Source organism: Hylobates moloch, unplaced genomic scaffold (assembly GCF_009828535.3).
Source record: "Hylobates moloch isolate HMO894 unplaced genomic scaffold, HMol_V3 SCAFFOLD_4, whole genome shotgun sequence".
Classification (NCBI taxonomy): domain Eukaryota; kingdom Metazoa; phylum Chordata; class Mammalia; order Primates; family Hylobatidae; genus Hylobates; species Hylobates moloch.
The window spans coordinates 137,248,822-137,276,414 of NW_026652279.1; the positions used below are offsets into that span (position 1 = coordinate 137,248,822).

The 27,593-nt window shown below is 34.5% G+C and overlaps 1 long non-coding RNA gene across 2 annotated transcripts in view; it reads right to left on the minus strand.

The window, feature by feature from the left end:
• Window positions 1-8,110: 8,110 nt before the first annotated feature.
• Window positions 8,111-27,593, minus strand: part of LOC131383325 (uncharacterized) — a 593,668-nt gene continuing 574,185 nt past the window's right edge. For both annotated transcript variants that reach the window (XR_009213296.1, XR_009213295.1), the window contains 2 exons: window positions 8,621-8,759; window positions 8,111-8,384 (listed from right to left, as the gene is read on the minus strand). This is a non-coding gene — a long non-coding RNA (uncharacterized LOC131383325). The remainder of the gene's footprint in view (window positions 8,385-8,620; window positions 8,760-27,593) is intronic.

Genomic DNA, 27,593 nt, shown 5'->3' on the forward strand with positions numbered 1-27,593 from the left:
ATTCAGCAGTAAAAGATATAGAAATCATGCCATTTGCAGCAACACAGATGGAATTGGAAGCCATTAACTTAGGTGAAACAACTCAGAAACATAAAGTCCAATATCAAATGTTCTACTTATAAGTGGACATAGAGTGTGGACTGATAGACGTTGGAGACTCAGAAGGGTGGGAGAGTAGAAGAAAGTTAAAGGATGAGAAATTACTTAATGGGTACAATGTACATTATTTGGGTGATGGCTACTCTGAAAGCCCAGACTTCACCACTAGGCAATCTATGCGTTGTGCAAAACTGTACTTGTACACCTCATATTTATACGAATGAAAAATGGGATATTGTTTTTCACCTCTAATGAAAAAAAGAATGAAAACAAAGCAAAACAAAAGGAAATGAGTAGAAGAAGTAAGAAAAATATCAAGAGATTTGGTTTTCCCTACATATAGGGTGGGGATAAGCTATTTTAATAGAACTAAATATTAAATATCACCATTAATATTCACTAAATATAAATTTATGTTTAGCATTGAATATTAAAGGGAAGAGCCTATATGAATTGTGAATACCAAGGCAACTGAAATTTGGGGTATCAATATTACAAAGTAGCAAGAGTGACTCATTGTGTGTCGTTTGAAAACTTCCATAAAGGTAATGTAATACTAAGGAATGAATTTCAGTTGTGTTTGAATATTGGCAGCATTGTTGGGCTAACTTTCCAAGGTGAGCAGTTCCAAATTGCAAATTATTAGTTCTGAGGGATAATAGCCAGTTAGGTCAAGCAAAGCATTCCTGAATATACTCCCAGCACTTTGATGTGTAGCTCTTTGATATTTAGTTGTGTATCTATTCTTCCCAACTAAATACTGAACAAAGCTGAGGTTTCTGTTTTCTTCATATATTTGCCCATTGCCAGATACAGAGTAGATACTAAAATATAAATTTCTTTTGAGTCATGGAAACATTTTTGATTATAGACTGGGCAGCCTGTGGAAGGGGACATGTCCATGTAGGGAACTGTTTTATTCTTTTGACTATAGCTTGAGTGGATCTGTCATTGTCAGAATTTATATTTTTGGATGGAAGGGAAAGAGATCTCTGAATTTTGAGAGTGGAAAACCACTAGCCTGTTTATTGGTGCTTACATTAAAACTGACATTTATCTTAAGAGTTTGAAAATTATTTTAATGGGTATCAGAATATTATTTTAACCATTAAAGAAATACGCTGTAGTGATTATGTTTAAGCCAGGAAAGAAATCCATACTCTAAAGCAATAATAATTTCACTTAAAGTTCACTGATAACTTACGTGGACAAGATGCTCGTGGAGAGATGTGAAGCTAAAAATGATATGATCCAAGCCTTCAAAGTTCTCACAAAGCAGTGGCAGGAATATACATGTAAGTGAGTCCTCATGAAGATATGGGATAAGTTTAATAACATACAACCCAAGAGCAGTAGATGCATGAAGGAAACAATATCTATATGCTAGAATAGTTATAGTCACTTGCCTTTGAATTATAATTTTATTGCATCATAAATATATTTTTCATATGCATACTTTTTACCAGTAAGGGCAATCAGGTAAACAATTTAAAGGCATCTGTTTCTTCTAGTAATGCACTGTCCACATGTATTATGCTTATAACTAGGCTCATAAAATTATTACTGATTAAACATTTTATATAAATGTGTAACATTTATATGTTACATTATAACATATAACATTATATTTTATATAAATGTTACACATTTATATAAAATGTTTGGAAGTAGAAAATTATTTTTATAATACATTTTTGGATGTTCTGTTAGAAATTCTAGGGTTAGCTAAATAACTGCTTAATACTGTAAAGCATTTCATGTAATTTAACATTCTGCATTTTGCTGTGGTGATTCATTTGAAATTTTACCGTTTAGTCATGATCAGGTTACCTTGGATACCTAAAATTAATTGAAAAGTGTGTCACTTTAGTATTGTCATTTTACTGAAGGTTCTTTTTTCTCTTCATTTGTACTGCAGTTTGAAATGGAACACAATGACTTATAAATTACTTGCAAAGGAACCCTAGGATTTCCTGGCCTTTAGAGATTGTAATAGTTGCCTGGAATCTGTTATCAGAGGGGTTAAATCACAGTCCTTTTTCTTTGTTGTTAGACCATAAATGCTTTCCATTGTGTTGAATAATTTATGACCTGTTTTCATTTTCTGATGTTTATTTTTCTCTGAGAAATTTAGAGGTGTTTTAGTATAATTTTAAGTTTCCAGATGGAATTCTGTTAATGTTTTTTTGGAAATTAAAAAAAGCTGAATTACTTAATTATGAGGCACTTGGCTACTTTCTTACCTAAAATTTCACTAGCTGCCATAAACATTGACAAAACTCAATTTTATATTTAAAGGAAAGTGGCTGGTAATATGCCATACTTACAAGGTTTACATTTTTCCACAAAGAGAGCTCATATTCTAGTATAAAATATTTTTAAAGTTTTTGGCAGACGTGTGTGTGTGTGTGTGTGTGTGTGTGTGTATTTTATGATGAGGAATTCAATTATCAGGCAACCATTTAATATTACATTCTTTAAAATTGGGAACCATTTTGGACAAAAATTGTATATGACTTCTTATCCTAAATGATTTTCAATGTTTGCTTCTTAGTCATTTAGTGAAGAAAAGAAGAAACACATAAAGATCCTTTTAATGAGCTCTATTAAAGATAGTAACAGTAGCCGGGCGCGGTGGCTCACGCTTGTAATCCCAGCACTTTGGGAGGCCGAGGCGGGCGGATCACGAGGTCAGGAGATCGAGACCACGGTGAAACCCCGTCTCTACTAAAAATACAAAAAAATTAGCCGGGCGTGGTGGCAGGCGCCTGTAGTCCCAGCTACTCGGAGAGGCTGAGGCAGGAGAATGGCGTGAACCCGGGAGGCGGAGCTTGCAATGAGCAGAGATCACGCCACTGCACTCCAGCCTGGGGGACAGAGCGAGACTCCGTCTCAAAAAAATAAAAAAATAAAAGATAGTAACAGTAACTAGCTTTATTTATTGGATTATGAAATACTGAAACTTTAAAAATTAAGAAAAAAAATTAGGTTACTTAAGAAGTATCTATAATAGCATGACCCCCAATATTTTCCAAATGGACTTATATATCCAAGATTTTTATTATATTACCACTAAGCATAATTCATCAGCAATACCTGGGAGTTTGTTGAGAATGTAGAATGTCAGGTCAGATTCCAGATCTACTGGATTACAAGATACACTTGAACAATATTTCCAGGTAATCTGCATGCACATTAATGTTTGAGAAGCATTGATTTATTTGGTAGTATCACATAAGACACCATCCCTGAAAAAGAAAGCAAAATCTATAAAGGCCAGCCTCTTATGTATTACATATATATACTTGTTTTTTATATTATTTATTTATACTTGTTTTACATTAAAACAATAATTTTTAAAAGTCTTGGAAAATGAAATCAATACATTTATAGGTAGATGATTTAGAGTCTTTGTCTATAATTTGAACATTTGGGTCATCTTAACACTGACATCCCTATTTTATTTTTTAATTTAAAGTATACAGTGTGATGTTTTAATATACACATATAGACTGAACTAATTAGTACAGTCAAGTGAATTAACATATTTATCTTTCTGTAGTTTTTTGTGATAAGAGCACTTAATATCTACTCTCAGCAAATTTGATGTATACAATAAAATATTATCTATAGTACCCAGGCTGTACATTAGATTGTTAGAATTTATTCTACGTAAGTGAAACTTTTTATCCTTTGCCCAACATCTCTCTATTTACCTCAATCCCTCACCTCTGATAATCACCAATCTAATCTCTGCTTCTATGAATTTGACTATTTTTAGATTCCATTTACAAATGAGATCACGCCATATTTTTCTTTTGTGTCTGGCTTATTTCACTTAGCATAATGTCTTCTGGGTTCATCCATATTGTTGCAAATAGGATTTTCTTATTTTTTAAGGTTTGCATAATTTCATATGTATATGAATATTATATGTATCACATTTTCTTTATGCATTAATTTGTTGATAAACACATAGGTTGTTTCCATAATTTGGGTATTGTGAATAATGCTGCAATAAACATGGGAGTGCAGGTATCCTTTTGACATACTGATTTCATTTCCTTTGGCTATATACCCAGAAGTAGAATTGCTGGATCATATGGTAGTTCTGTTATTAATTTTTGAAGGTAGTGATTCTGTATTATTTTCCATAATGGCTATACCAATAAACATACTCACCAACAGTGCACAAGGGTTCCCTTTTCTCCACATCCTCACCAACACTTATCTTTTTTATATTTAATAATAACCAACCTATCACATGTGATATTCATGTGATATCTTACTGTAGTTTGATTTGCATTATCCTGATGGTTGGTGGTGTTGAGCAGCTTTTCATAAACGTATTGGCCATCTGTGTGTCTTCTTTGGATAAATGTCTATTTAAGTCTGTTGCCCATATTTAAATTCAGTTCTGTCTTCTTTTGCTATTGAGTTGTATGTGTTACTTGTATGTTTTAAATATTAACCCCTTATCAGATATATGGTTTGCAAATATTTTTCCAGTCTGTAGGTTGCCTTTACATTCTGCTTATTGTTTCATTCATTGTGCAGAAGCTTTTAAATTTGGTATAGTTCCATGTATTTATTTTTGTTTTTGTCACCTGTGCTTTTGGTGTCATACCCCAAAAATTATTGCTAAGACCAATGCCAAGGAGCTTGTTCCCTATGTTTTATTTTAGGCATTTTACAGTTCAGATCTTATATTTAGGTCTTTAATACCTTTTGAGTTGATTTTTGTGTATGGCATATGATCAGGGTCCAATTTCATTATTTTATGGTGAATGTCTAGTTTTCCCAATACCATTTATTGAAGAGACAATCCTTTCCCCACTGTGTTCTTGGCATCTTGTTGAAAATTATTTGACGGTACACGCATGGGTTTATTTTGGGTTTGCTTTTCTGTTCCATTGGCCTATGTGTCAATTTTAACGTCAATACCATGGTGTTTTGCATATTATACCTTTGTGACATCATTGGAAATCAGGAAGTGTGATGCCTTCAGCTTTGTTATTCTTGCTAAAGATTGCTTTGGCTATTCAGGTCTTTTGTTGTTCTACATAAATTTTAGTACTTTTTTTCTATTTTTGTGAAACATGCTATTGGAATTTTGATAAGGATTGCTTTGAATTTGTAGATTGCCTGATGTATTAGTCAGTTTTCACACTGCTATAAAGAACTACCTGAGACTGGGTAATTTATAAATAAAAGAGGTTTAATTGACTGCAGGCTTAACAGGAAGTGAAACTGGGAGTTCTCAGGAAACTTGCAATCATGGTGAAAGGCAAAGGGGAATCAAAGACCTTCTTCATGTGGTGGCAGAAGACAGTGTGAAGAGGGGAACTGCTGCACACTCATGCATAATGAGATTGCATAAGAACTCATTATCATGAGAACAGCATGGGGGACCACCCTCATAGTCCAATCACCTCCCACAGGGTCCCTCTGTTGACATATGGGGATTACAATTCTAGAAGAGATTTGGGTGGGGAAACAGCCAAATCATATCATTCTGACCCTGGCCCCTCCCAAATCTCACATCCTTCTCACATTTCAGAATACAATCATGCCTTCCTAACAGTCCCTGAAAGTCTGAACTCATTTTAGCATTATCCCAAAAGTTCAAGTCCAAAGTCTCATCTGAGACAAGGCAAGTCCCTTCCACCGATGAACCTGTAAAATAAAACACAAGTTAGTTACTTTCAAGATACAATGAGGGTACAGGCATTGGGTAAATGTTCTCATTCCATGGGGGGTAAATTGGCCAAAACAAATAGGCTGCAGGCCCCATGCAAGTCCAAAACCTGACAGGGCACTCATTAAATCTTAAAGATCCAAAATAATCTCCTTTGAATCCATGTCTCACATCCAGGGCATGCTGATGCAAGAAGTAGGCTCCAAAGCCTTGGGCAGCTCCACCCTTGTGGCTCTGTAGGGTACAGCCCCATGGCAGCTTTCATGGGCTGGCATTGAGTGCGTGCAGCTTTTCCAGGCACATGGTGCAAGCTGTGGGTGGATCTATTATTCTGGGGTCTAGAGGATGGTGGTCCTCTTTTCACAGCTCCACTAGACAGTGCCCCAGTGAATACTCTGTGTGGGAGCTCCAACTCCACATTTCCCTTCCACACTGTCCTAGCACAGGTTCTCCATGAGTGCTCCGCCCCTGCAGCAAACTTCTGTCTGGACATCCAGATGTTTTCATACATCCTATGAAATCTAGGTGGAGGCTCCCAAAGCTCAACTTTTGTATTCTGGGCACCTGGAGGTCCAACACCACATGGAAACTGACAAGGTTTTGGGCTTGCTCCCTCTGGAGCAACTGCATGTGCTGTAACTTGGGCCCTTTTAGCAATGGCTGGAGCTGGAGTGGCTGGGATGCAAGGCATCGTGTTCTGAGGCTGCACAGAGTAGTGGGGCACTGGGTCCTGCCCACAAAATCATTATTCCCTCCTAGGCCTCTCAGCCTGTGACGAGAGGGTTGCCTCCAAGATTTCTGACATGCCCCGAAGACATTTTCCCCATTGCCTTGGTGAATAACATTTGGCTCCTCGTTACTTAGACAAATTTCTATAGCCAGCTTGAATTTTCCCCAGAAAATGGGATTTTCTTTTTACCACATGGTCAGGCTGCAAATTTTCCAATCTTTTATGCTCTGCTTCTCTTTTAAACATAAGTTCCAATTTCAGGCCATCTCTTTGTGAAAGCATATAACTATAGGCTTTCAGAAAAAGCCAGGCCAAATCTCGAATGCTTTGCTACTTAGAAATCTCTTCTGCCAGATACCTCAAATCATCTCTCTCAAGTTCAAAATTCCACAGATATCTTGGGCAGGGGCAAAATGCTGCTAGTCTCTTTGCTAAAGCAGAACAAGAGTTACCTTTGCTCCAGTTAAGAAGTTCCTCATCTCCATCTGAGATAATCTCAGCCTGGACTTAATTGTCCATCACTATCAGCATTTTGGTCAAAACCATTAAATCTCTAGGAAGTTCCAAACTTTCCCACGCCTTCCTGTCTTTTTCTAAGCCCTCCAACCTATTCCAGCCTCTGCCTGTTTCCCAGTTTCAAAGTTGCTTCCACATTTTCAGGTATCTTTATAGTAGTGCTCCACTTCTCTTGGTACCAATTTTCTGGATTAGTCAATTTTTACACTGCTATAAAGAACTACCTGAAACTGGGTAATTTACAAAGAAATGAGGTTTAATTGACTCACAGTTATGCATGGCTGGCAAGGCCTCAGGAAACTTACAATAATGGTGGAAGATGAAGGGGAAACAAGGCATGTTTTACATGGTGGCAGGAGAGAAAGAGTCGGGGTGAAATTGCCGTACACTTTTAAACCCATTAGATCTTGTAGAACTCACTCACTATTGTGAGAAAAGCATGGGGGGAATTGCCCTCATGATCCATTCACCTGCCACCAGTTTCCTCCCTTGACATGTGGGGATTATAATTTGAGATGAGATTTGGGTGGGGAAACAGAGCCAAAACATATCATCTGGATATTTTGGATATTTTAACAATATTGGTTATGGCATTGACATCTCTTGATCGTCATTTTTCTCAAGAATTGGTCATAGTGTCTTGGATCTTTGTGTGTGCAATACATTTTAATTACATTTTAAATATTTTGTTGTGAGACTCCGGGTTGTGTTAAAAATCCTTTGGAGGATGTGTGTGTGAGACAGAGTGTGTATGTTGTGTTTTATCAGATAATCCACCTGGTTAGGTTTAGTATGTAAATTCTGTTTAGTCTTCTGTGGCCAGTGGTTCCAATATAGTTTTCAAAGAGTTTGTTATTTTGTTTGGGTCTATCCTGGAACTCAGGGTTTAGGGTGAGACTTGGGCATTGTTTCATTTTATAGATTATTGTAAAAATATTTTTTATGCTAATTTGCATCTGTTCTGCATATACAGCATGAGGGTGAGCCCAGAACTTGAGCCAGTTCACATATAAAAGTAGTGAATCCTCTTCTCCAGTTCTTCCTTCCCAGGAGTTTCTCTGTGGGTACATTTCTCCTGTCCTCTGGCTAAAAAGCTGAAATTTCACTCAGAATTTTAGTTTCCTATACTTTCCTGTAGTTTTGTATGGCTTTAACCTTCAGGAAAAAATGGCAAGAAAAAAGAAAAATATAGGAGGAATCCCCCCTACCCCTTTAGAACACAGGGCCTCTTGGTTCCTCTGGCCAAAAATGAACTTGGATTTTGCTGTTGTTGCTGTTTTGGGTGTTCATGTTGTTCAAACAGCAGTGCAGCTTCGTGAGTAGGTAAGGCTTCCAACAGAGCTGACAGAAAGAAGAATACAAAACAAACAAAAACACATGGTAAATTATCCCTACCCTTTGGTCCACAGAGGGCCTATTTCCTAAAGAAGAATTTATTTCAGAATTTTTATAATTTGTACCTGCTGTGCAGTTTTGTATCCTATGCAGCCCTCCAAAAGATAAAGAGCAGAGAGAAAAAACAAAAACAATAGTGTAACCTCACCTCCATACTGGTTGTTCTTTAAGTTTTGACTTACTTTTCAATTCTTTTGCTATTGTTGACTTTTCATAGCCCTCATGTAGTTGCTTTCCGTATCTTGCCTAGATATCTTGGTTGTAATCACGGGAGGAGATAAGATTCAGTGGGCTTACTTCATCTTGACAGAAACCAGAAGTCTGTGGGAATGTTTACAATTTTTGAATAATTTTCTTAATACATATAAGGGAATATATATTTTCTATTTCTGTAACTTTGTTGGTAGTTATTCCAGTGTTTTTGAACTTCCAAAATTTTTGTTGGGATGTCAGTTGTAAGACTTTTTATTGTTCTTTTTTTAAAAAAACGTGTCTTTTTTACTTGGTGCTTTTAAGATTTTCTCATTGGCTGGACGTGGTGGCTCATGCCTGTAATCTCAGCACTTTGGGAGGCCAAGGCAGGTGAATCATTTGAGGTTAGGACTTACAGACCAGCCTGGCTAACATGGAGAAACCCAGTCTCTATTAAAGAAACAAAATTAACTGGGTGTGGTGACAAGTACCTGTAATACTAGCTATTCAGGAGGCTGAGGCAGTTGAATCACTTGAACCTGGGAGGTGGAGGTTGCAGTGAGCCAAGATTGCACCCCTGCAGTCCAGCCTGGGTGATACAGTAAGACTCTGCCTCAAAGATTTTTTTCGTTGTACCTTTTCCACAACAGTTCCATTGTTATATACTATATTTTTCTTTGTTATTAAGCTGTTTGGAGTACATAGTATATCTCACATCTGGGGCCCTTTTTATTTTTATTTTTTGCAAAATTCTCAGAAATTACCTCTGTAAATACAGCTTTTGGTATATACTCTTTCTCTTTCCTCTCTTTTTTCTGGATGTCAATTTCACATAGGTTAGACTATTTGTATTATCTTATATGACTTTTAAGCTCTTTCTTTTATTTTTGTATTTGCTCTCTTCCTTTGAGTTTCAGACTGGATTTTTTCTAGGGACCTATCTTAAAGATTACCAATCCTCTCTTTAATAGTGCCTCATCTGCTGGGAAACTCATCGCTTGAGTTCTAATTTTTAGCTGTTATATTTTTATGTTTAAGAATTTTAATTATTTTAAGAATTATAGTTCTTTGGTAAAATTTTCCATGCTATTTTTTGAATATGTTTATTGTAGTTATTTAAATGTCTAATATCTAATAACTAAAAACTGAATAACTTCTTGTACCCTTCTATTTTCTTTTTTCCATTTTATCAAATAATGCGGTTTTATGGTAATTTTTAAATACCAGCCACATATATAAAATTGTAAATGATCTGGATGATGCTATCTCTTCCTATAGATTATTTCCTTTAGAATTTTGGTAGCTAAGAAATGGATCACTGTACTATATCTAGAATTGAATTGATTTAATCTTGACTTTTCTGTATTTGTAGGTTCTGGTATAGGTATGTTTCTGATTTATAAATACTATAGGGTGTTTTCCTTAGAAATTTTTTTTTTGAGACGGAGTTTTGCTCTGTCACCCAGGCTGGAGTGCAGTGGTGCAGTCTTAGCTCATTGCAACCTCCACCCACTGGGCTCAAGCAATTCTCTCGCCTCAGCCTCCCCAGTAGCTGGGATTATAGGTGCCCACCACCACATCCAGCTAATTTCTGTATTTTTAGTAGACACAGGATTCTCTCTTTTTAGTAGAGACGGGGTTTCACCATGTTGGCCAGGCTGGTCTCAAACTCCTGACCTCAGGTGATCTGCCCACCTTGGCCTCCCAAAGTGCTAGGATTACAGGCATGAGTCACCACGCCTGGTCTCCCTTAGTAATTTCTAACTTGAAGCTGGAGTATTTACTTATATCATCTCACCTCGTTAGGCTCTGACTGCCAATACTTTTCCTTCTCAACCTACAGCACTGCCTATAGCTCTGCTTTTTTTTCAGCTTCTCAATTTCTGCTCTTGCAGTGAGAAGAAAAATAATATGAAACATTATTCTGTCAGTGAGTTTGCCTTTTCTTTTTAGCTGGGTTCTTCAGGTGCTGACTGCCATCATAGCTTCCTAATGTCTTCAAAGAGATAATTTTATATTTTATCCACCTCTCTTTTTTCTTGGTGTGAGAATTGGTCTACCATGAATTAGTCTGTCTCTTCTAGATACGGACATTTTAGACAGGATTTTGTTCTTATACTTCTTATGTATTGCTCTATAATAAACACATTGGTGTGAACATACATATAATGGCAGATTTATATCTATGGATATGTATGTGTATGCGATATTGACATATTTTATGTTCTGATGCCAAAATTGGTTATCTTTAACCTTTTATATATACTTTACATTTCATGAATCTAAAGCAATCAATGTCAAAACACGTGTCCTTTTAGCAGTTCTCCCTTAGTGGTCTCACAATCGCATTTTTCCACATGAGCTTGGCAATAGGCTTAAAGACACATAGGCTTTAGGTCACAATGGAGAAACTAATGCTCCAAAACTGTTCACATGAGATATACTATTCATCAAAAGTACTTTGATTTTCCCTAGTGAAAATAGCCAATATCTTTCACTTTAAATGATTCTATAAGTGCTAGTTTTTTTATTTCTTAGACCTCTTCTTTGCTCATCACTTTCTGGTGATTGATGTGTAATAAATAAGGACTTGCCTCTACAACATTCCATAGTTCTTTCTCGAGCAAAATGTTTTAGGCCTAAAAAAAATGTGTTGGGGCTGGGTGTGGTGGCTCATGCCTGTAATCCCAGCACTTTGGAAGGCAGAGTCAGGCGGATCACCTGAGGTCGGGAGTTTGAGACCAGCCCGACCAACATGGAGAAAACCCCGTTTCTACTAAAAATATAAAATTAGCCAGGTGTGGTGGTGCATGCCTGTAATCCCAGCCTCTTGGGAGGCTGAGGCAGGAGAATCGCTTGAATCTGGGAGGTGGAGGTTGTGGTGAGCCAAGATGGTGCCATTGCACTCCAGCCTGGGCAACAAGAGCAAACTCCATCTCTCTCTCTCTCTCTCTTTCACACACACACAGACACACACACACACACACACACACACACACACACACACACAGTGTTGGGGCATCCATTCTGCACCTTTTCAATTTTGACCTTCCTGGCCCTGCACTGTACTGCAGTTATCAAACATTCTGGCATTCTATTTTATTTGTAATTTAATCAATCACAAACTCCATGTGACACCCAAGTCAGACATGAATTGTGCCCAGGAAAATGCCACAGAGCTGGACATCATTGCATTTAGTTAGATGTTCTTTAAGAATTTAATGCAATCATTTTTCCCTAAAAATTTTGATGTTAGGAGATATGGGGAATAAACAGTCACACCCATGTTATAGAATAAAGCAATGGTGTATCATTAGTCCTATTATAATTTCAACAGATTCTCCCAAATTTTGTTTACATTAGGTAAAATTGAATTGGAGAAATGAACATAATGGTAGTGTAGTGTTTGAGCACTATGCATCATATACTAGAAAAAATGCATTAGGTATTTTTTGAAAGCATACTAAATATAAAAAATGAGTAATAACTTGTTTAAATATATTTGTCACAGTAACTTTTTTAATATGTGTATCCTTTATGGGTATTTTCTCCAATGGTTATTTTTGATTTGATGTCTCCTACTTATAGCTGTGTCACTGTCAGTTGGAATCAGTACATAAATTTAGTGTAAATTTGTGCTTGTGTTGACAGAATACGTCTGTTATCAAAGTTTATGTTGTTAGGGAAATGCCAGTTTTCTCACTGTTGAGAATTACACATAATGGATCTACATGCTACGTTTTTTTTTGAGGGTCACTGTGGAGAAAATATGTTTAGTGACATTTATTGTAGCAATAAAAAATTTCAAAGGGATGTACAAATTTTGTCTCAACTAGACTGGTTTAAGTATTGAAGAATCACTAGAAAGAGGAAAGAAAGTCTTTAGTAGAAGAAGGGTATTCTAGGAAAGTAGTGGAGGAAATTTTGTAGGACAGAATTATGTTATCAATCATTGATCTTCTGGCAAGACCCATCTTTCAGTTTGAGCTGTGCATGAAGGGGAGAGAGGAACTGTAATTAGACACTGAAAGAATGGTTGGTATGTATAATCCTTGTGAAAATTACAAGTGCAAGAGTGCATTTTGTGAAAGTGTGAAAGTTAAGGTGTTGTGACTGAAAGAGAATTCTAGAAGAAATTCTCAAGTCATCAGGCAGCTTCCATGCCATGAGATTTGGTCACATACATCGAGAGAGCAGCATCCATGGTGGAAAATAGTACAATAGTAAAGAATGCCTTCAATTAATTATCAAGGACAATACCAAGAGAATGAGGCTGAAACAAAAATGAGGAAAAATAGTAGACCACTTGTGGTTTCTGGCAACTACAGTCTTGAACTCATTACCTTGTAGATTGTTTCTAGCTAGAACAATTTTAGCTACAAGTGTAAAAACTATATTTGAATTAGTACAAAGAAAAGTAGAAAAGTTCCTGGCTCACACAAGTGCAGGAAGGCAGAGTGTGTTTGGTTTCAGGGGAGCTCTCAAGAGACCTCTGTATTCAGGAACTGAAAAAGTTCCTGCTTTTCTACCCCTCTACACCCTTCTTTACCCTTATCCCTACTCTCATATATTTACTATGATTGTTTTACATTCGGAAAATAATCTGTGAATGTTTTCTTAAATTTAGTGTGCATGTGCACACATACACACACTCCTTGTCCTTAGAAATCCCACTTTTGTGAAGCTATGCTATAGAAATAAATCAGTAGATAATAAAGAATAGATATATTCTTTAGATAGATAGGTAGATAGATAGATAGTGCATTGTAAGATGAGTGTGTGTATGCATGCTTTCATATGCCTAAAAACGTCCCAGAAAGATATGTGTAAAACTGTTAATAGAGTTATAGTTACTCTGGGAAAGCAATGACTGGGCATGGGCAAGAGGAGTATGTTCCTTTTTTTTATGCTCATAGTCCTGCTTTGCTTATTGTATTAAAAAGTATTTTTTCTATTTTCTTGTGTAATTTTAAACTGTAGCCTTTTAAAAAGTGTAATGAAATTTTGAAATTCCTCATGTAAAAAAAGAAATTCCTTGTGTAATTTAAAATTGTATAAAAGAGATCCAACAGAAAACATAAGAAAAGTAGTTTAAGATTGGAGCAGAATTTGTAATTCAAAAATCTCATTGCATGAACATTTTTAGGTCAGTTTTTCACCAAATACATACAGTAAAAATGTCGATGTGTATTAAATAGCCTCACTGGTTGTCATGGTAACATCTAATTTGTTTCCCATTTTCTGTTTAATCACTAATGCTACAGGAGACTTGCCTGCAGCTTGTTTGGCCTCTGGAAAGTGACTGACAAATTCATGGAGAGACAAATATACACACAAATAAAATATGACTGCTACTCCCTATTTTCTCTTCTTCCTTTTAGTTATTTTTGAAGTACTAGCTCGGTTCACAACGGACTGAAACATCAATAGCTTCCAAAAGTCTACTTTAGCATATCTTTTTAAAGTGGGAAGCATACCATCTGGGCATTAGATGAGTTGGTTTCTAGTCACAGCTCTTACACTTACACAGTGCCTATTATTTTATCATTTACCTGGAACTTGACAGTCTACAAACTACTTTCAAATAAACTATTACATTTAATCCTCACAAAAGCTCTGAGATTCATGGTACTATCACCCCCATTTTAAAGATAAGAGATCTGAAACAAGAAAGGTTAAATTACTTGCCCAAGGTGAGAGCAATTTATAATTGGAATTGCAAGAGAAATGACACAAACTTAGGTTTGTAGACTTCAAGCCCAAAGCTTGTTTCAAGATGCTATTGCCTAGTAGACCATGCCTTTTACAAGCAAAATAATTACTTAAAATAATATAACATATTAAAAAGTAATAGGGTGAGGCTGGGTGCGGTGGCTCATGCCTGTAATCCCAGTACTTTGGGAGGCTGAGGTGGGCAGATCTCCTGAGGTCAGGAGTTCAAGATGAACCTGGCCAACATGGTGAAACCCTGTCTCTACTATAAAAATACAAAAAGTTAGCTGGGTGTGGTGGTGGGTGCCTGTAATCTCCTACTCGGGAGACTGAGGCAAGGAGAATTGCTTGAACCCAGAGGGTAGAGGTTGCAGTGGGCCGAGATTGTGCCACTGCACTCCAGCCTGGGTGACACAGCAGATTCCATCTCAAAAAAAAAAAAAAAAAAAAAAAAACGAATAGGGTGGATATGTACAATATTAATATAGATACTAAATAAGATACAGATACACATCAAGGTAGCATTCAAGGTAAGTATATCAAAAAGTACAGAGAATAGTAAGACACTGAAAGCACAAGTCCTGAGCTAACTTTCTTCTTTTTCTTTTTCCTCCCTTTCCTTTCGTCTCCTCTCCTCTCCTCTCCTTTCCTTTGCTTTTTTCTTTCTTCTCTTCTCTTCTCTCTTCTATTTTCTTTTTTTTTCAGACAGAGTCTCCCTCTGTCACCCAGGCTGAAGTGCAATGGTGTGATCTCGACTCACTGCAACCTCTGCCTCCCGGGTTCAAGCGATTCTCCTGCCTCAGCCTCCCAAGTAGCTGGGACTACAGGCGCCTGCCACCATGACTGGCTAATTTTTGTATTTTTAGTAGAGCTGGGGTTTCACCATGTTGGAAAAGCTTTTCTTTTCTTTCTTTTCTTTTCTTTTTAATTTTCTTTCTTTTCTTTCCCTCCCTTCCTTCTTTCTTTCCTTTCCTTTCCCTTTCCCTTTCCTTCCTTTTCCCTTTCCCTTTTCCTTTCCTTCCTTGCTCTCTTTCTCTTCTCTTTCTCCTTCCTTCCTCCCTCCCTCCCTTCCTTTCTTCCCTTCCCTTTCCTTCTTTCCTTTCTCTCTCTCAATATCAATATTTGAATAAAGAAAAGTTCTTTATTCAGGAATAGAAGGTTGTTTTCTTAACTCGAGAATATCTAAAACCACAAGCTATGATTGCATTTAAAATTAAACAGTGAAATCATTCTCATTAAACTCTCATAGAAGACAAGTGTTTCTGCTATTGCTGTTGTTGTCTAACATTGACCTGGAAGATCTTGACCAGTGATTCTTAAATTCCTTGACCAGTGATTCTCAGTTTTCTGGCATTATGCACTCTAATCATATAGAACTTTTACAAATACTGTTATGCACTGCATAACAATGCTTTGGGCAACAAACCACATTCACGATAGAGCTGAGAAACTTTGATTACCTAGTGATGTTGTAGCTATGCTAACATCATAGTACAGTGCATTATTCATGCAATGATAAATTGATAAGTTGTCAGTAAAGTTGCAGGATACAAAATCAACATAGAAAATCAGCAGTGTTTCTATGTACTAATAATTACTGGAAAAGAAAATTAAGAAAACAATCCAATTTTTAAAAGCAATAAAAAACTCAATACTCAGATGTAAATTTAACCAAGGGGCTAAAAGACTTGTTTACTGAAAACTATAAAATGCTGATGAAAGAAATTGAAGAAAACACAAATAAATGGAAAGATACCCTATGTTCATGGATTGAAAGAATTAGTATTGTAAAAATGTCCATACTACCTAGCATGATCTACAGATTTAATGCAATCCCCATCAAAATTTTAAAGTATTTTTCAGAGAAATAGAAAAAATATCCTAAAATTTGTATAAAATAGAAAAAGACATTAGTCATAGCAATCTTGAGCAAAAGAACAAACCTGGAGGCATCACAATACCTGACATCAAATATTCTACAAAACATAAAAACACACACATAGACTAATGGAACTGACTATAGGGCCCAGAAATAAATTCATGTATTAATGATCAATTGGTTTTCAACAAAGAACTCATAATGGGGAGAGGGCAGTTTCTTCAAGAAATAGTGTTGAGACAACTGGATATCTACATGTAGAATAAGGAAATTTAGACGCTTGTCTCACCTCATATACAAAAATCAACTCAAAATGGACTAAAGACTTAAACATAATATCTGAAGTGGTAAGAGTACCAGAAGAAAACTTAGAAGAAAAGCTCTGTGACATTCAGGCACTGATTTTTTTGAATGTGAACCCAAAGCACAGGCAACAAAAACAAAAATAGACAAATTGAATAGCCTCATACCGAAAAGCTTCTGCAGAGCAAATAAGACGACTGACAAAGTGAAGTGAAAACTCAAAGCATAGAAGATATCTGTAAACCATATATCTGACATGGGATTAAGATCCAAAATATATAAGTAACTCAAACAACTCAATAGTAAGAAAACGACTTGATTAAAACATGGGCAAAAGACCTACACAGTAATTTCTTCAAAGAAGACATACAAATGGCCAATACATATGTGAAAAGATGCTTAGCATAACTAATTAGGGAAATGTAAATTAAACCACAATGACATGTAACCTCAGAGGCTTTTATCAAAAAGATTAAAGATAAGTATTGGAGAGGATGTAGAGAAAAGGGAACTCTTAGATACTATAGCTGAGAATGTGAATTAGTACAGCCCTTATGGAAAACAACATAGAGGCTTCTCAAAAAACTACAAATAGAACTACCATGCAACTTATTTGTCACACTTCTAGGGATACGTCAAAAGGAACTGAAATTAATATGTAGAAGGGATATCTGCATTTCCATGGTAATTGCAGCAGCATTCACAATAGCCAAATTATGGAAACAAAGTAGGTGTCCATCAACAGATAAAACAGACAAAGAAAATGTGGTATATATACACAGTGGAATAATATTCAGCCTTAAAACAATAGGAAAATCCTGTCATTTGCAACAATATGGATAAATCCGGAGGACATTATGCTAAATAAGCCACGCACAGAAAGGCAAATACCACATGATCTCACTTATATGTGAAATGTAAAAAACCTGAACTCACAGAAATAGAGATTAAAATGGTGGTTACGAAGGGCTGGGAGAGTGGAAGGGAAGGGAACCCACAGTTGTTGATCAAAGAGGACAAAGTTTCAGATACAGGAACAACAAGTGTTGAGATCTGTTACTCAGCAGGGTGGCTATAGTCAATAATAATGTACAGTCCACCCTTCCCCTTTGCATATGTGGGTTCTGCATTCCTGGATTCAACCAACTGAGGATCAAACATACTCAGAAAAAAAATTGCATCTGTATTAAATATGTACAGACTTTTTTTCTTGTCATTTCCTAAATGATACAACATAACAATTCTTTACATATAATTTACATTGTATTAGGTATTATAAGTAATATAGAGATGATTTAAAGTATATGGTAGGATGTGCATCGGTTGTATGCAAATACTATGCCATTTTACATTCTGGACTTGAGCATTTGTAAATTTTGATATCTCTGAGAGGTTCTAGAACCAATCTCCCAAGGATATGGAGGGACAACTGTATTATATATTTCAAAATAACTAAGAGGGTAAGTTTCGAATGTCTCACCATAATAAAATGGTAAGTGAGGCAATATGTTGAAAGTTTGGTGTAATCATGCCAATTTATATGCATATATCAAAAAATGTCATTGTACTTTATAAATCTATAGAATTATGATTTTTCAATCAAAATGATAATAAATTTTTAAAAGTATCATAGGAGTACAGTGTTAGACTACCAGAAATATACAGAATAATAAAAAAAGACACTGGGTGAAATAATTTCAAAAATTTGTACACAATAATGCCCTTGTTGCTATTAAATAGGATTTATTTTTCAAATAGAGCCTCAATTTCTAATACAGTGGCTACCAGTAATGAAGAGAATCAATGTGATTCAAGCAGAGACATTAAAATATTAAGTTTTGAGAATAATGATTTACATAGCTTTGAAAATGGTGGTTTCTAGTTTCTGAAGTTGAAAAAACTAGATGCCTCTATGATGGATATACTTTTACATTTTTTCCTTCCTGTTATGTAGTGATATTTTATTGAAATAGCAGTATATATTAGAATTCATTCATTTTGTGTGTATTGCTGCTGTGTATTAATATTAAAAATGAAATATTTGCTTTTAGTGCATGCTATCGCATAAATTAGAAATCCTTCAAACTTATTATGTTTTGTATGCTTTATATCATGTTTTTTTTTTTACTGAAGCATTTGTTTATATGCACATTTCATAGCTACCTATATAGAAATTAACTCAAATCTTGATTTGTTTCTTACTAAAATGCGGTACTCTATTTTATTTTACAGGACCCTAAGTATGTTATGAATTTTTATGTACAAGAAAATTCTGTTTTGTTTTTATTATGTGCCAATATTTACTGACATCTATGTATTTGTTTTAATACACAGTTGATTCTCATTATTTGGGGAGTTATGTTCAACAAAGTCAGCTCAAACACTGAATTCATGAATACTGAAACAAAGCTCCTAAGGGAAAAACAGGGCTAGGCGACTGTGAGTCTTTGGTCACAACACTCTCAGCAACAGATCAATTCATAACTTTGTTGTATATGTGTTTTTGTTTAAAGATACCTGATTAATATACATTGTTGATTCAGTACCATTGAACTCATGGCCAACAGCACTGTAACTCAAGCCTGAAGGAAGCGTATTTAACACAGGTATTTTCTCAGTAAGGCACATCACAGCCTTCTTGCACTTAAGATGCTAGACAGCATTTCAGCATCATGCTTGGGGTCATTTTAAACAGTGAAATAACGAATGAAAAGCACAAAAGTCTAAAAAGTAGGGCTCAAGATAGACTGAGAAATTGATACTTTTTTACAGAATGAGAACTGGAACAAGAAAGTAGAGCACCACTTTGTTTAAATTTAGCCAGTAACGTGCACATCCGGCAACTGAGATTTTTTGCTATTCTGTGCATGTCTGTTAAGACCAAGAAATCTACACGAATATTGACTTTAGGGTTAAAATAAATTTTAGCAAGTAGGCAAATTTGCAAATATATATGGAATCTGCAAATAAGGAGGATCAACTGTATTTCATTAAAGTATTTAATGAAACATTACTGCATATTCAGAACACATACACAACAAATTCATTCTTTTTTAAAAATCGAGATGAAATTCTCAAAATATAAAATTAACCATTTAAAATTCAGGGGCATTTAGTACATTCACAGTGTTATGCAACCATTACCTTTATATAGACCCCAAACATTTTCATCATCACAAAATAAAGCCCTTTACTCATTGAGACTTCACTTCCCATTCCTCCCTTCCCCCAACCCTTAGCAACTACTAATCTGCTTTTCCTATGAATTTACCTACTCTGGATGTTTCATATACATGGAATCATGTAGTATGTGGCCTTTTGTTTCTGACTGTTTAGCATATTTTTTTGAGGTTCATCCCATCTGTAGCATGTATCAGTACTCCGTTCCTTTTCATGGCTAATACTCTTCCATTGTAACAGATCCACTCTTAACTATCAATACATTTTGATGAAATATATTCTTTTTTTTCAAAAAATTGCTTTCCATTTATCAAAAGCTCTTAGAAAGGATTCCATAAAAAAAGTGTGCTTTTTTTAACTTAATTAATAGGATCTAGAAGAATAAGACATTAGTCAGAAGATTCCAGGTAGAAAAATCCTTTTAAAGAACATGAAGTTTTCAAAAACAGAAAAAAATATGTTTTGTGAGCAGTGATCCTCTGGAATTCTGCCCATTTTTCTTTCTTACTGGGAATTTTTAGTTGCTTAGTATTTTTTTCCCCATTTTGTTTTTTGGATGCTTGGATGTGTTTTTTTTCGCCCTAGGATTTTCATAGTTGATCTTGTAGCCTTACTGTCTTCAATGTTTAAGTAATGTGACTTTTGAACTTTATCTGAAGCTCTACATGCTGAAATTATAAAACCAAAGGCCACACAAAAATTAAAAAGTGATTTTTAAAATTAAGGCTGTAGCATTAAATTGAATGGCTAAGATTTTTTTTTTTTTAAAGTAACTACTATTGGGCATTATGCTCACTGTCTGGGTAATGGCATCATTCATACCCCAAACCCCAATGACATGCAATTTACCCACACAACAAACCTGCACATGTACCCCACATATCTAAAATAAAAGTTGAAAAAATATTTGGAGTTCAATTTATGTACAGTAAAATGTGTCTATTTAAAATATATAGGTTGATAAGCAATGACACAATTGAACAATGGTGCAAATATGTTTATGTAACCACCTCATTAATTAAGAGGCAAAACTTCCCATCACCCCAAAATGTTCCTTTGTTGCCAGCCTTACCTGCTCCCTTGCCCTCAATGTAAAATTACAAATAAAAGCCAAATAAAACAAGGCCAAAATATTTGGAAAACTACAAGTTCAAAGTAGAGATAAATCATGGAGAAATGCTATGCTTTTACTCACATCTGTAAAATTAACTGTTAGGAGAAATAGGAGTTTCAGTTATTAATGGTGGTATAAGATAGATATTTCTCTTCAAAAGGTTAGTAGGTTTTGTTGAACTTTCAGTGATATTTTGGGAATATGAATCAGCCAAGTATAATCATTAAAATTACTTGACTCAAACATATGATCTATGAAATTGAATTCCTCTGCCACATACAAAGGTTAATATTAATGGATCACACATGGCTATATGTATAAATGGTGCCCCCTTCCTTACAGCACACAAAAGAAAAACAGATAAATTCCCTAACATAAGTTTGCCTCTTTGACTTGTTCAAGCAATGACCTGTCTGGGGTAAAAGTGATTAGTGAGGAAATAAGGAGAGGAGCCTAAAAATTTATACCCAGTTTCATCCTCTGCATGAAGAATAGCATAGATATTTTCCCATTTTTTGAATCACTACCCTCACATACACATTTATCCTGATTGTTCCCCCCACAAGAAGGACTTTAAAAACATGTCACATTTCAAATTTTCTCGTAAGTGGTTGGTTTTTTCTTGATGCAACATTGCTAAACGTTTTGATGAGATTTTGTAGAAATTCTCAGTGCTATAAATCAAACATTGCCTATGCTTTATGTCCATATATATGATATATATGGGTATATATATTATAAGCAATCAAAAGACATTTCCAACAGCTGACTTTAATTGCAATATGCTATGTGTCAGCAGCATTTGGAGAAATGCATTTTATCAAAGATAACTTGTTTAAAGACATCTTGAAAATGACAAAAACCATCCATCAAATTTCAAAAGTTGTGAATGTTAGTAATATTAATGGGAACTAGTGTGGGCCCCTTCTCTTTTCCATTAATCATTCTGCAATGCTTTTAGATAATTATTTGACATGAGGAACATGAAAGAGATTTGGAGGACAGGTAATTGACACTGGTTATGAAGAGATCAAAACCAAACAAAAAATCTGTCTATGTGTGAGTGTTTGCACACATATACTCCTTGGTAGAACTGGGAAACAGGTTAGTTTTACAAAATTCAAAATTACTTTTATTCCACTATTTAAAATGTAATCATGGCATGTTGAGCAGAAGGTAGTTTAGATTCCATAATAGTGTGATTTCCTTTTTAGAATATCCTTGAAAATCATCACTGACTCTCTCCTTGGACTATCAACTGAAGAAGGGAGAATCAGCATGCTAAATGAACCTATTCCATTGTTGGACGGTTTCAAACATTAGAAGGTTCATTAGGTTCTTCTGTCTTTTAGACTTCATTTTGATTTTGGGAGCAGTAAGACCAGATAGTCTCTTGTTTGACATCATTTTAAATATCTGACATAATTATTATAGCTCCCTTTGGGCTTCTTTTCTGCCAATATGGTTCCTAGTTCCTTCAGTTGTTTATCTTAATTAAAAATCCCCATATCCTTCATCTGGAGAGAATTTCTCAGAACATATTCTACTTTGTGTCTTATAATATGGTATTCAGAATTGAAAACAATGCTCTTATATGATGTAAACAGTTCAGAGAAGAATGAAAGTCTTACCTACCATGATTTACACACTACAGTTCTATCCATGTAGTGTAAAATTAAAGCAGCATTGTAGCAGTGATTACACTGTTGACTCATATAAACTTATAGTCAACAAGACTTAGTTGAAGTGCCAAGAAACCAAGTAGCTTCCCTTTTTGTCTATACACTTAAAAGTTTATCCTGTTTTACACCCATTAGATGGCTACTATCTAAAGAATGGAAAATAACAAGTATATCGAGGATGTGGAGAAATAGAAAATGTGTGATATACATTCAATGGAGTATTATCCAGCATTAAAAAGAAAGTACTCTAACACATACTACAACATGGATGAATGAACCTTGAGGATATTACGCTAAATGAAATAAACCAGTCACAAAAAGACAAACTCAGAGAAGAGAAAATAGAATTGTGGTTGGCAAGGGATGGCGGGAGAAGGAAAGAAGAGTTAGTGTTTCGAGGGTATAGAGTTTCAGTTTTGCTAGATGAAACAGTTATAGAGATATTTTACAACTATGTGGATATATTTAACACTACAGAACTCTACACATAAAAATGACTATTTAATGTTATGTGTTTTTTTTACCATAGCAAAAAAGAAAAAATTTATCTTGTTTCAGTATAATGTTTCAGATTGTTTAACTAATTTCCATAGCATTTATTGTATTACATAGTCCTCCAAACATTATTCTTATTTTATAAATAATTTGTGTGTCATAATAATTCATGAAAAAATATTAATGGAACAGAGACAGAATATCCTGTAGCACTCCATTACAGGTATTCTGTCAGATTGAAACTAAGTAATTAATCAAGAACCTTTGGGTATTATTCTTTAACAAATCGTGGCTCTACATATCAATGCATCTTTTGAACCCATAATTTGCCATCTACAACGATATCTTAGAAGACTTTGTGAAATATTAGCTGAAGTTAAGGTAGCTTGACTTACCAATTTAATATAATGAAATGTTCATCAAAATCTTCTCTAAAATATACATCTGTTTAATCTTTTTTAAAATGACAGAAATTGAAAATAAGCTATAAGTTCAAACTGAGGGTCTAATTTTTAAAAGTTTCCATTGTTGCCTATTATCTATTGCCTATTGCTGCACCACAAATGACCCCAAAGTTTTGGAGGCTTTTAAAACTAATTATTTCATTATATACACCAACTTTGGATTCTGGAATTACAGCAGAAGTTTGCTGGTGGTCCTTCTCTTCCATGTGGCATGGAGAAAGTTCATTCCATGAAATTTAGCTTGTCTAGAGGTCATTAAACAACAAGGTCATTAAACAAATAATGGAAGTTGGAAAAAAGGTTGGAAAGCATTGTAATAAAATATTTGCATATTTGAAAATTGCTTCCAGTGTGTAGCTTCTTCCCCAGAACAAGTAAGGTTAGCCTTAAAGAGTAACATTCTATCAGACAAAATGTGATTTATTCTTCTAACTGAGATATAGGCGAGATACATTTGAAACTCACTTTTTGGTCATCTCTGGGAGATAAAAACAAATAGTAAAATATCTAAATATCTAAATACATTTTATATACTAATGATTGGTTTAAAATGACTTATTCTTTAATGTTTCTTCACAGTGCAATCCATTTTGCATTGCCCTTCTATTTTTCAATTTTCCATTCTGATATTTCTTTTTAGGATAAATATCAGATTGTTCAAAATCCTTATATATAAACATAACAACATAACTCACCATAATAAATGTAAAATTCCATAAGTAGATTAATATGATTATACATTGCAGACTCTTTTCAGCCTTTATGTAATTTTATTTTTAATATGAATTTGTATTTAACAAATAATTTGAAGCCAGTTTCAGGAAGGGTGAAAGGTTGTAAAGAACAATGTCAGATACTTAAGCTTCCTCCTTTCTTCATGCTGAGGCTGATCCATCTTTCACTTCAGTCTACACATTGCCACACCTCTCAGTTAAAGAGCAAGATTAGAAGAGCTAAGTTATTGTTTGCTTGAGAGTAGTCTAGGATGGGAAGCAGAAAATTAGATACAGCTAATTTTCATTACCAGAAAACCTAAAACGTTAAACTTACTATTGACCTAGAAGAGTTGTATACTATTAAGTAATAGGTGACTTACTTAAAAGGAAAAAAAAAACTTCAAAGTCCTGCATAAAAGGAAATAACACATCAAACATACATTTTCTTGACCTTGCTATATTTATAAATTAGTTTCTAGGGGATTTTATGGGTGTATATAAGATGCTCAATTTACAATAATATGTCATGTTCTAATTCTTCATTCCTAATGTTTCTTTTTCTTTAACAAACATAGAGCTTTAACTTTTTATTTAATGTGTTTAAAGGGCTAATTTTCTAGGAATTTAATGAAATATTACTATTGTAATAATTATTACTAATTATTAATATTGTGATAATTTACAAAATTCTGCACCCATCAACCCGTCATTTACATTAGGTATTTCTCCTAATGCTATCCCTCCCCTAGCCCTCCAACCACTGACAGGCCCCAGTGTGTGATGTTCCCCTCCCTGTGTCCATGTGTTCTCATTGTTCAAGTAATAGTAATGTAATAATACTATTGTAACTATCTGCTTAGATAAAGATGTAACTTAAGGGATAAGGAGAGTCAGAACCAAAGATCGGGTAGGTAGGTTATCTTTATAATGTTTACCTAACAGAGCAGTTGCTTATTAACAATGTCAGGTTAAAGATAGATTTTTTTCTCCCAGTCTGCAGATTTTTAGATAGCTGAAATTAAAACCTAGAGGCTTTAGAAAGTTTGACTTTTGCAGATTTTTTTTCCTGGTGAATTCACTTAGGAACCATAGATCATCATGATAACTTAATATATAACATCTTTCTAATTTGGTAAGTCAAATCACTTGAATTCTGTAAACTATTTGTGTCAATATAGTCAGAATGAGACTTCTCATACACAGGGAATAATCAGAGCAGTTGCAAGTTAGTATAGCTCTCTTTAGCTCCTAAACTTTAACACTGGGGAGGTAGAATGAATTACTGTTCTCCATTAGGTAGTATAGCCTTGGCCTCTCTGTTATACAAAAGGTTGATATAAATTCAGTAAGTTCATACTTAGCTTCCATAATCTATATTTAGTTATTAAAGAAAACATGAAATTTATAATGTAGGATTCTGATATGAAAGTTGTAATTAAAATAAGTTATTTATTTTTAAAATTTATTTTTACCGTATTTATTTCATTTATTGATTGATTTTTACATTGACAAAATTGTAATTCTTATAAACATCATGATGTTTTGAAGAATATATACATTGTGGAATGGCTAATTCTAGCTAACTGACATATACATTACTTCACATAGATATCATTTTGGTGGAGAGAATATTTAATCTACTTTCTTAGCATGTTTCAAGAATGCAGTATATAGTTATTAACTATGGTCACCATGTTGTACAAGTACTCTTGAATTTTTATAACATTTCAAGATAATATTTAAAATAAGTCAAAGAGAATACAGAGAATGTGATGGAAGCTGTCCTTCATAAATTCTACCTGCCAAGCCACTGGCTCGTAGACAATGAGAGTGACTGTTGCATCAATATTAATGAACACTAAATATTTCCTTGATGATTTTAATACTAGCTCATCAACTGAACTTTATAATATACTGGGAAGGGCACTTGAATTTTCTTTCAGTTCTTAATTGTTGAAGTGTGAGCCTGATATTAAATACCCTTGGCACTTGTTATAAATTCCTGCTAAACCATGACTTGAAATTTGTTTGTAAATATAAATGCCATGTAAAATTATTTGGAGAGATTAATTCATCAAATAACCCCTAAATTACTGTGGGAGATTAACACATCAAAAAACTCTAGCAACAAATGTGTACCTTTTCCTTGATATCTGCATGGACATCTAGTAGAATTGTGAAATGGGCCACTTGTTTCTTAAGCACTCTGGTTTTCCTAGTCTCTGTTCATATTTAATTCTTAATGGAATCCACATACCTTTTCTAGCCGCTTGAAATTCTCTTTGCTATGTCAAAACTTGCTTTCACATAGCTCACAAACTTAAGCAGTACTCTGATTTTAATTGGAAGGAAAACCTCAAGTTAAATAAAATGAAATTAAAATCAGTAGGTAAATGAGGATTTGGAGGGGTCTTTTGTATGCTCTAAAATATTCCCATGGAGGCAATGGTCTAATCTAATTTGCTGAAAGATAAAATATCCAGGAAACAGTTAATAGTGCAATATTGTCCCAGAAAGTACAGACTCCAGCTACAACATTCAAGAACCAAGGAGATGACATATAACGTATATTATAAGCCTAGGTTTTCTGAAGTTCTGGTTACACATATTCTTTTACTTTATTCCCTTAAGCACAGTTGATCTTACAAGAATTTCATAAGGAAGTGTGTTGTAATTTTAGTTTTTCGTTTTGAAAGGTATGTTCACTAATTTTGCTAAGAGGTCAGTTGGTCTTGACATCAAACAGTACCCAGAGGCCAAATGGTGACCCAATCCCATTCTAATAAAGAAAGTCTTTACAAACATAATTTTATAATTACTTTTCACCTAATTAGCTATATCAAAGTAGTTGGCCATCATGGTCTAACAAGCTTCTTGCTATATGACTGAATAACGTCAGCTATAGTGAAGTAGATTACAATCAGTCATCACAATTTATGCTGAATGTACTTAATTAAAAAAATTTGATCTATTCAAGTTTTGTTACACTAAACTTACCAGGTGAAAATTGAACTTTATGAATATTTGCTTAAAAAGGAAAGAAGTAATATCTTTATTTTTACTTGACTTAGATTGAATGATATTCAACAGTCTTAGGCTACATGTGTGATGTATCACAAATTATTATTTTCAATAAAACACGTGGGCCCTCTAAAATATGGATTATGATGTCTAAAATATTTGATATTTTTACTATAAATTAATAATAGGTATGCTTTTGAAGATTGTTCTTATTGCAATATATATCTCATACGTGAAGGACAATATGCTGACCTTTTAAGTGAAAAATTTTTAAAATTCTTGGATATATAGCATTTCACTAGAACTTTTGATTAAAATTCTCAAACAAAAGTGAGCCTAAATAAAAGAAAGTGATGTATTCTATGTATACATTTTATCAATTAGAATGATTGGTTTA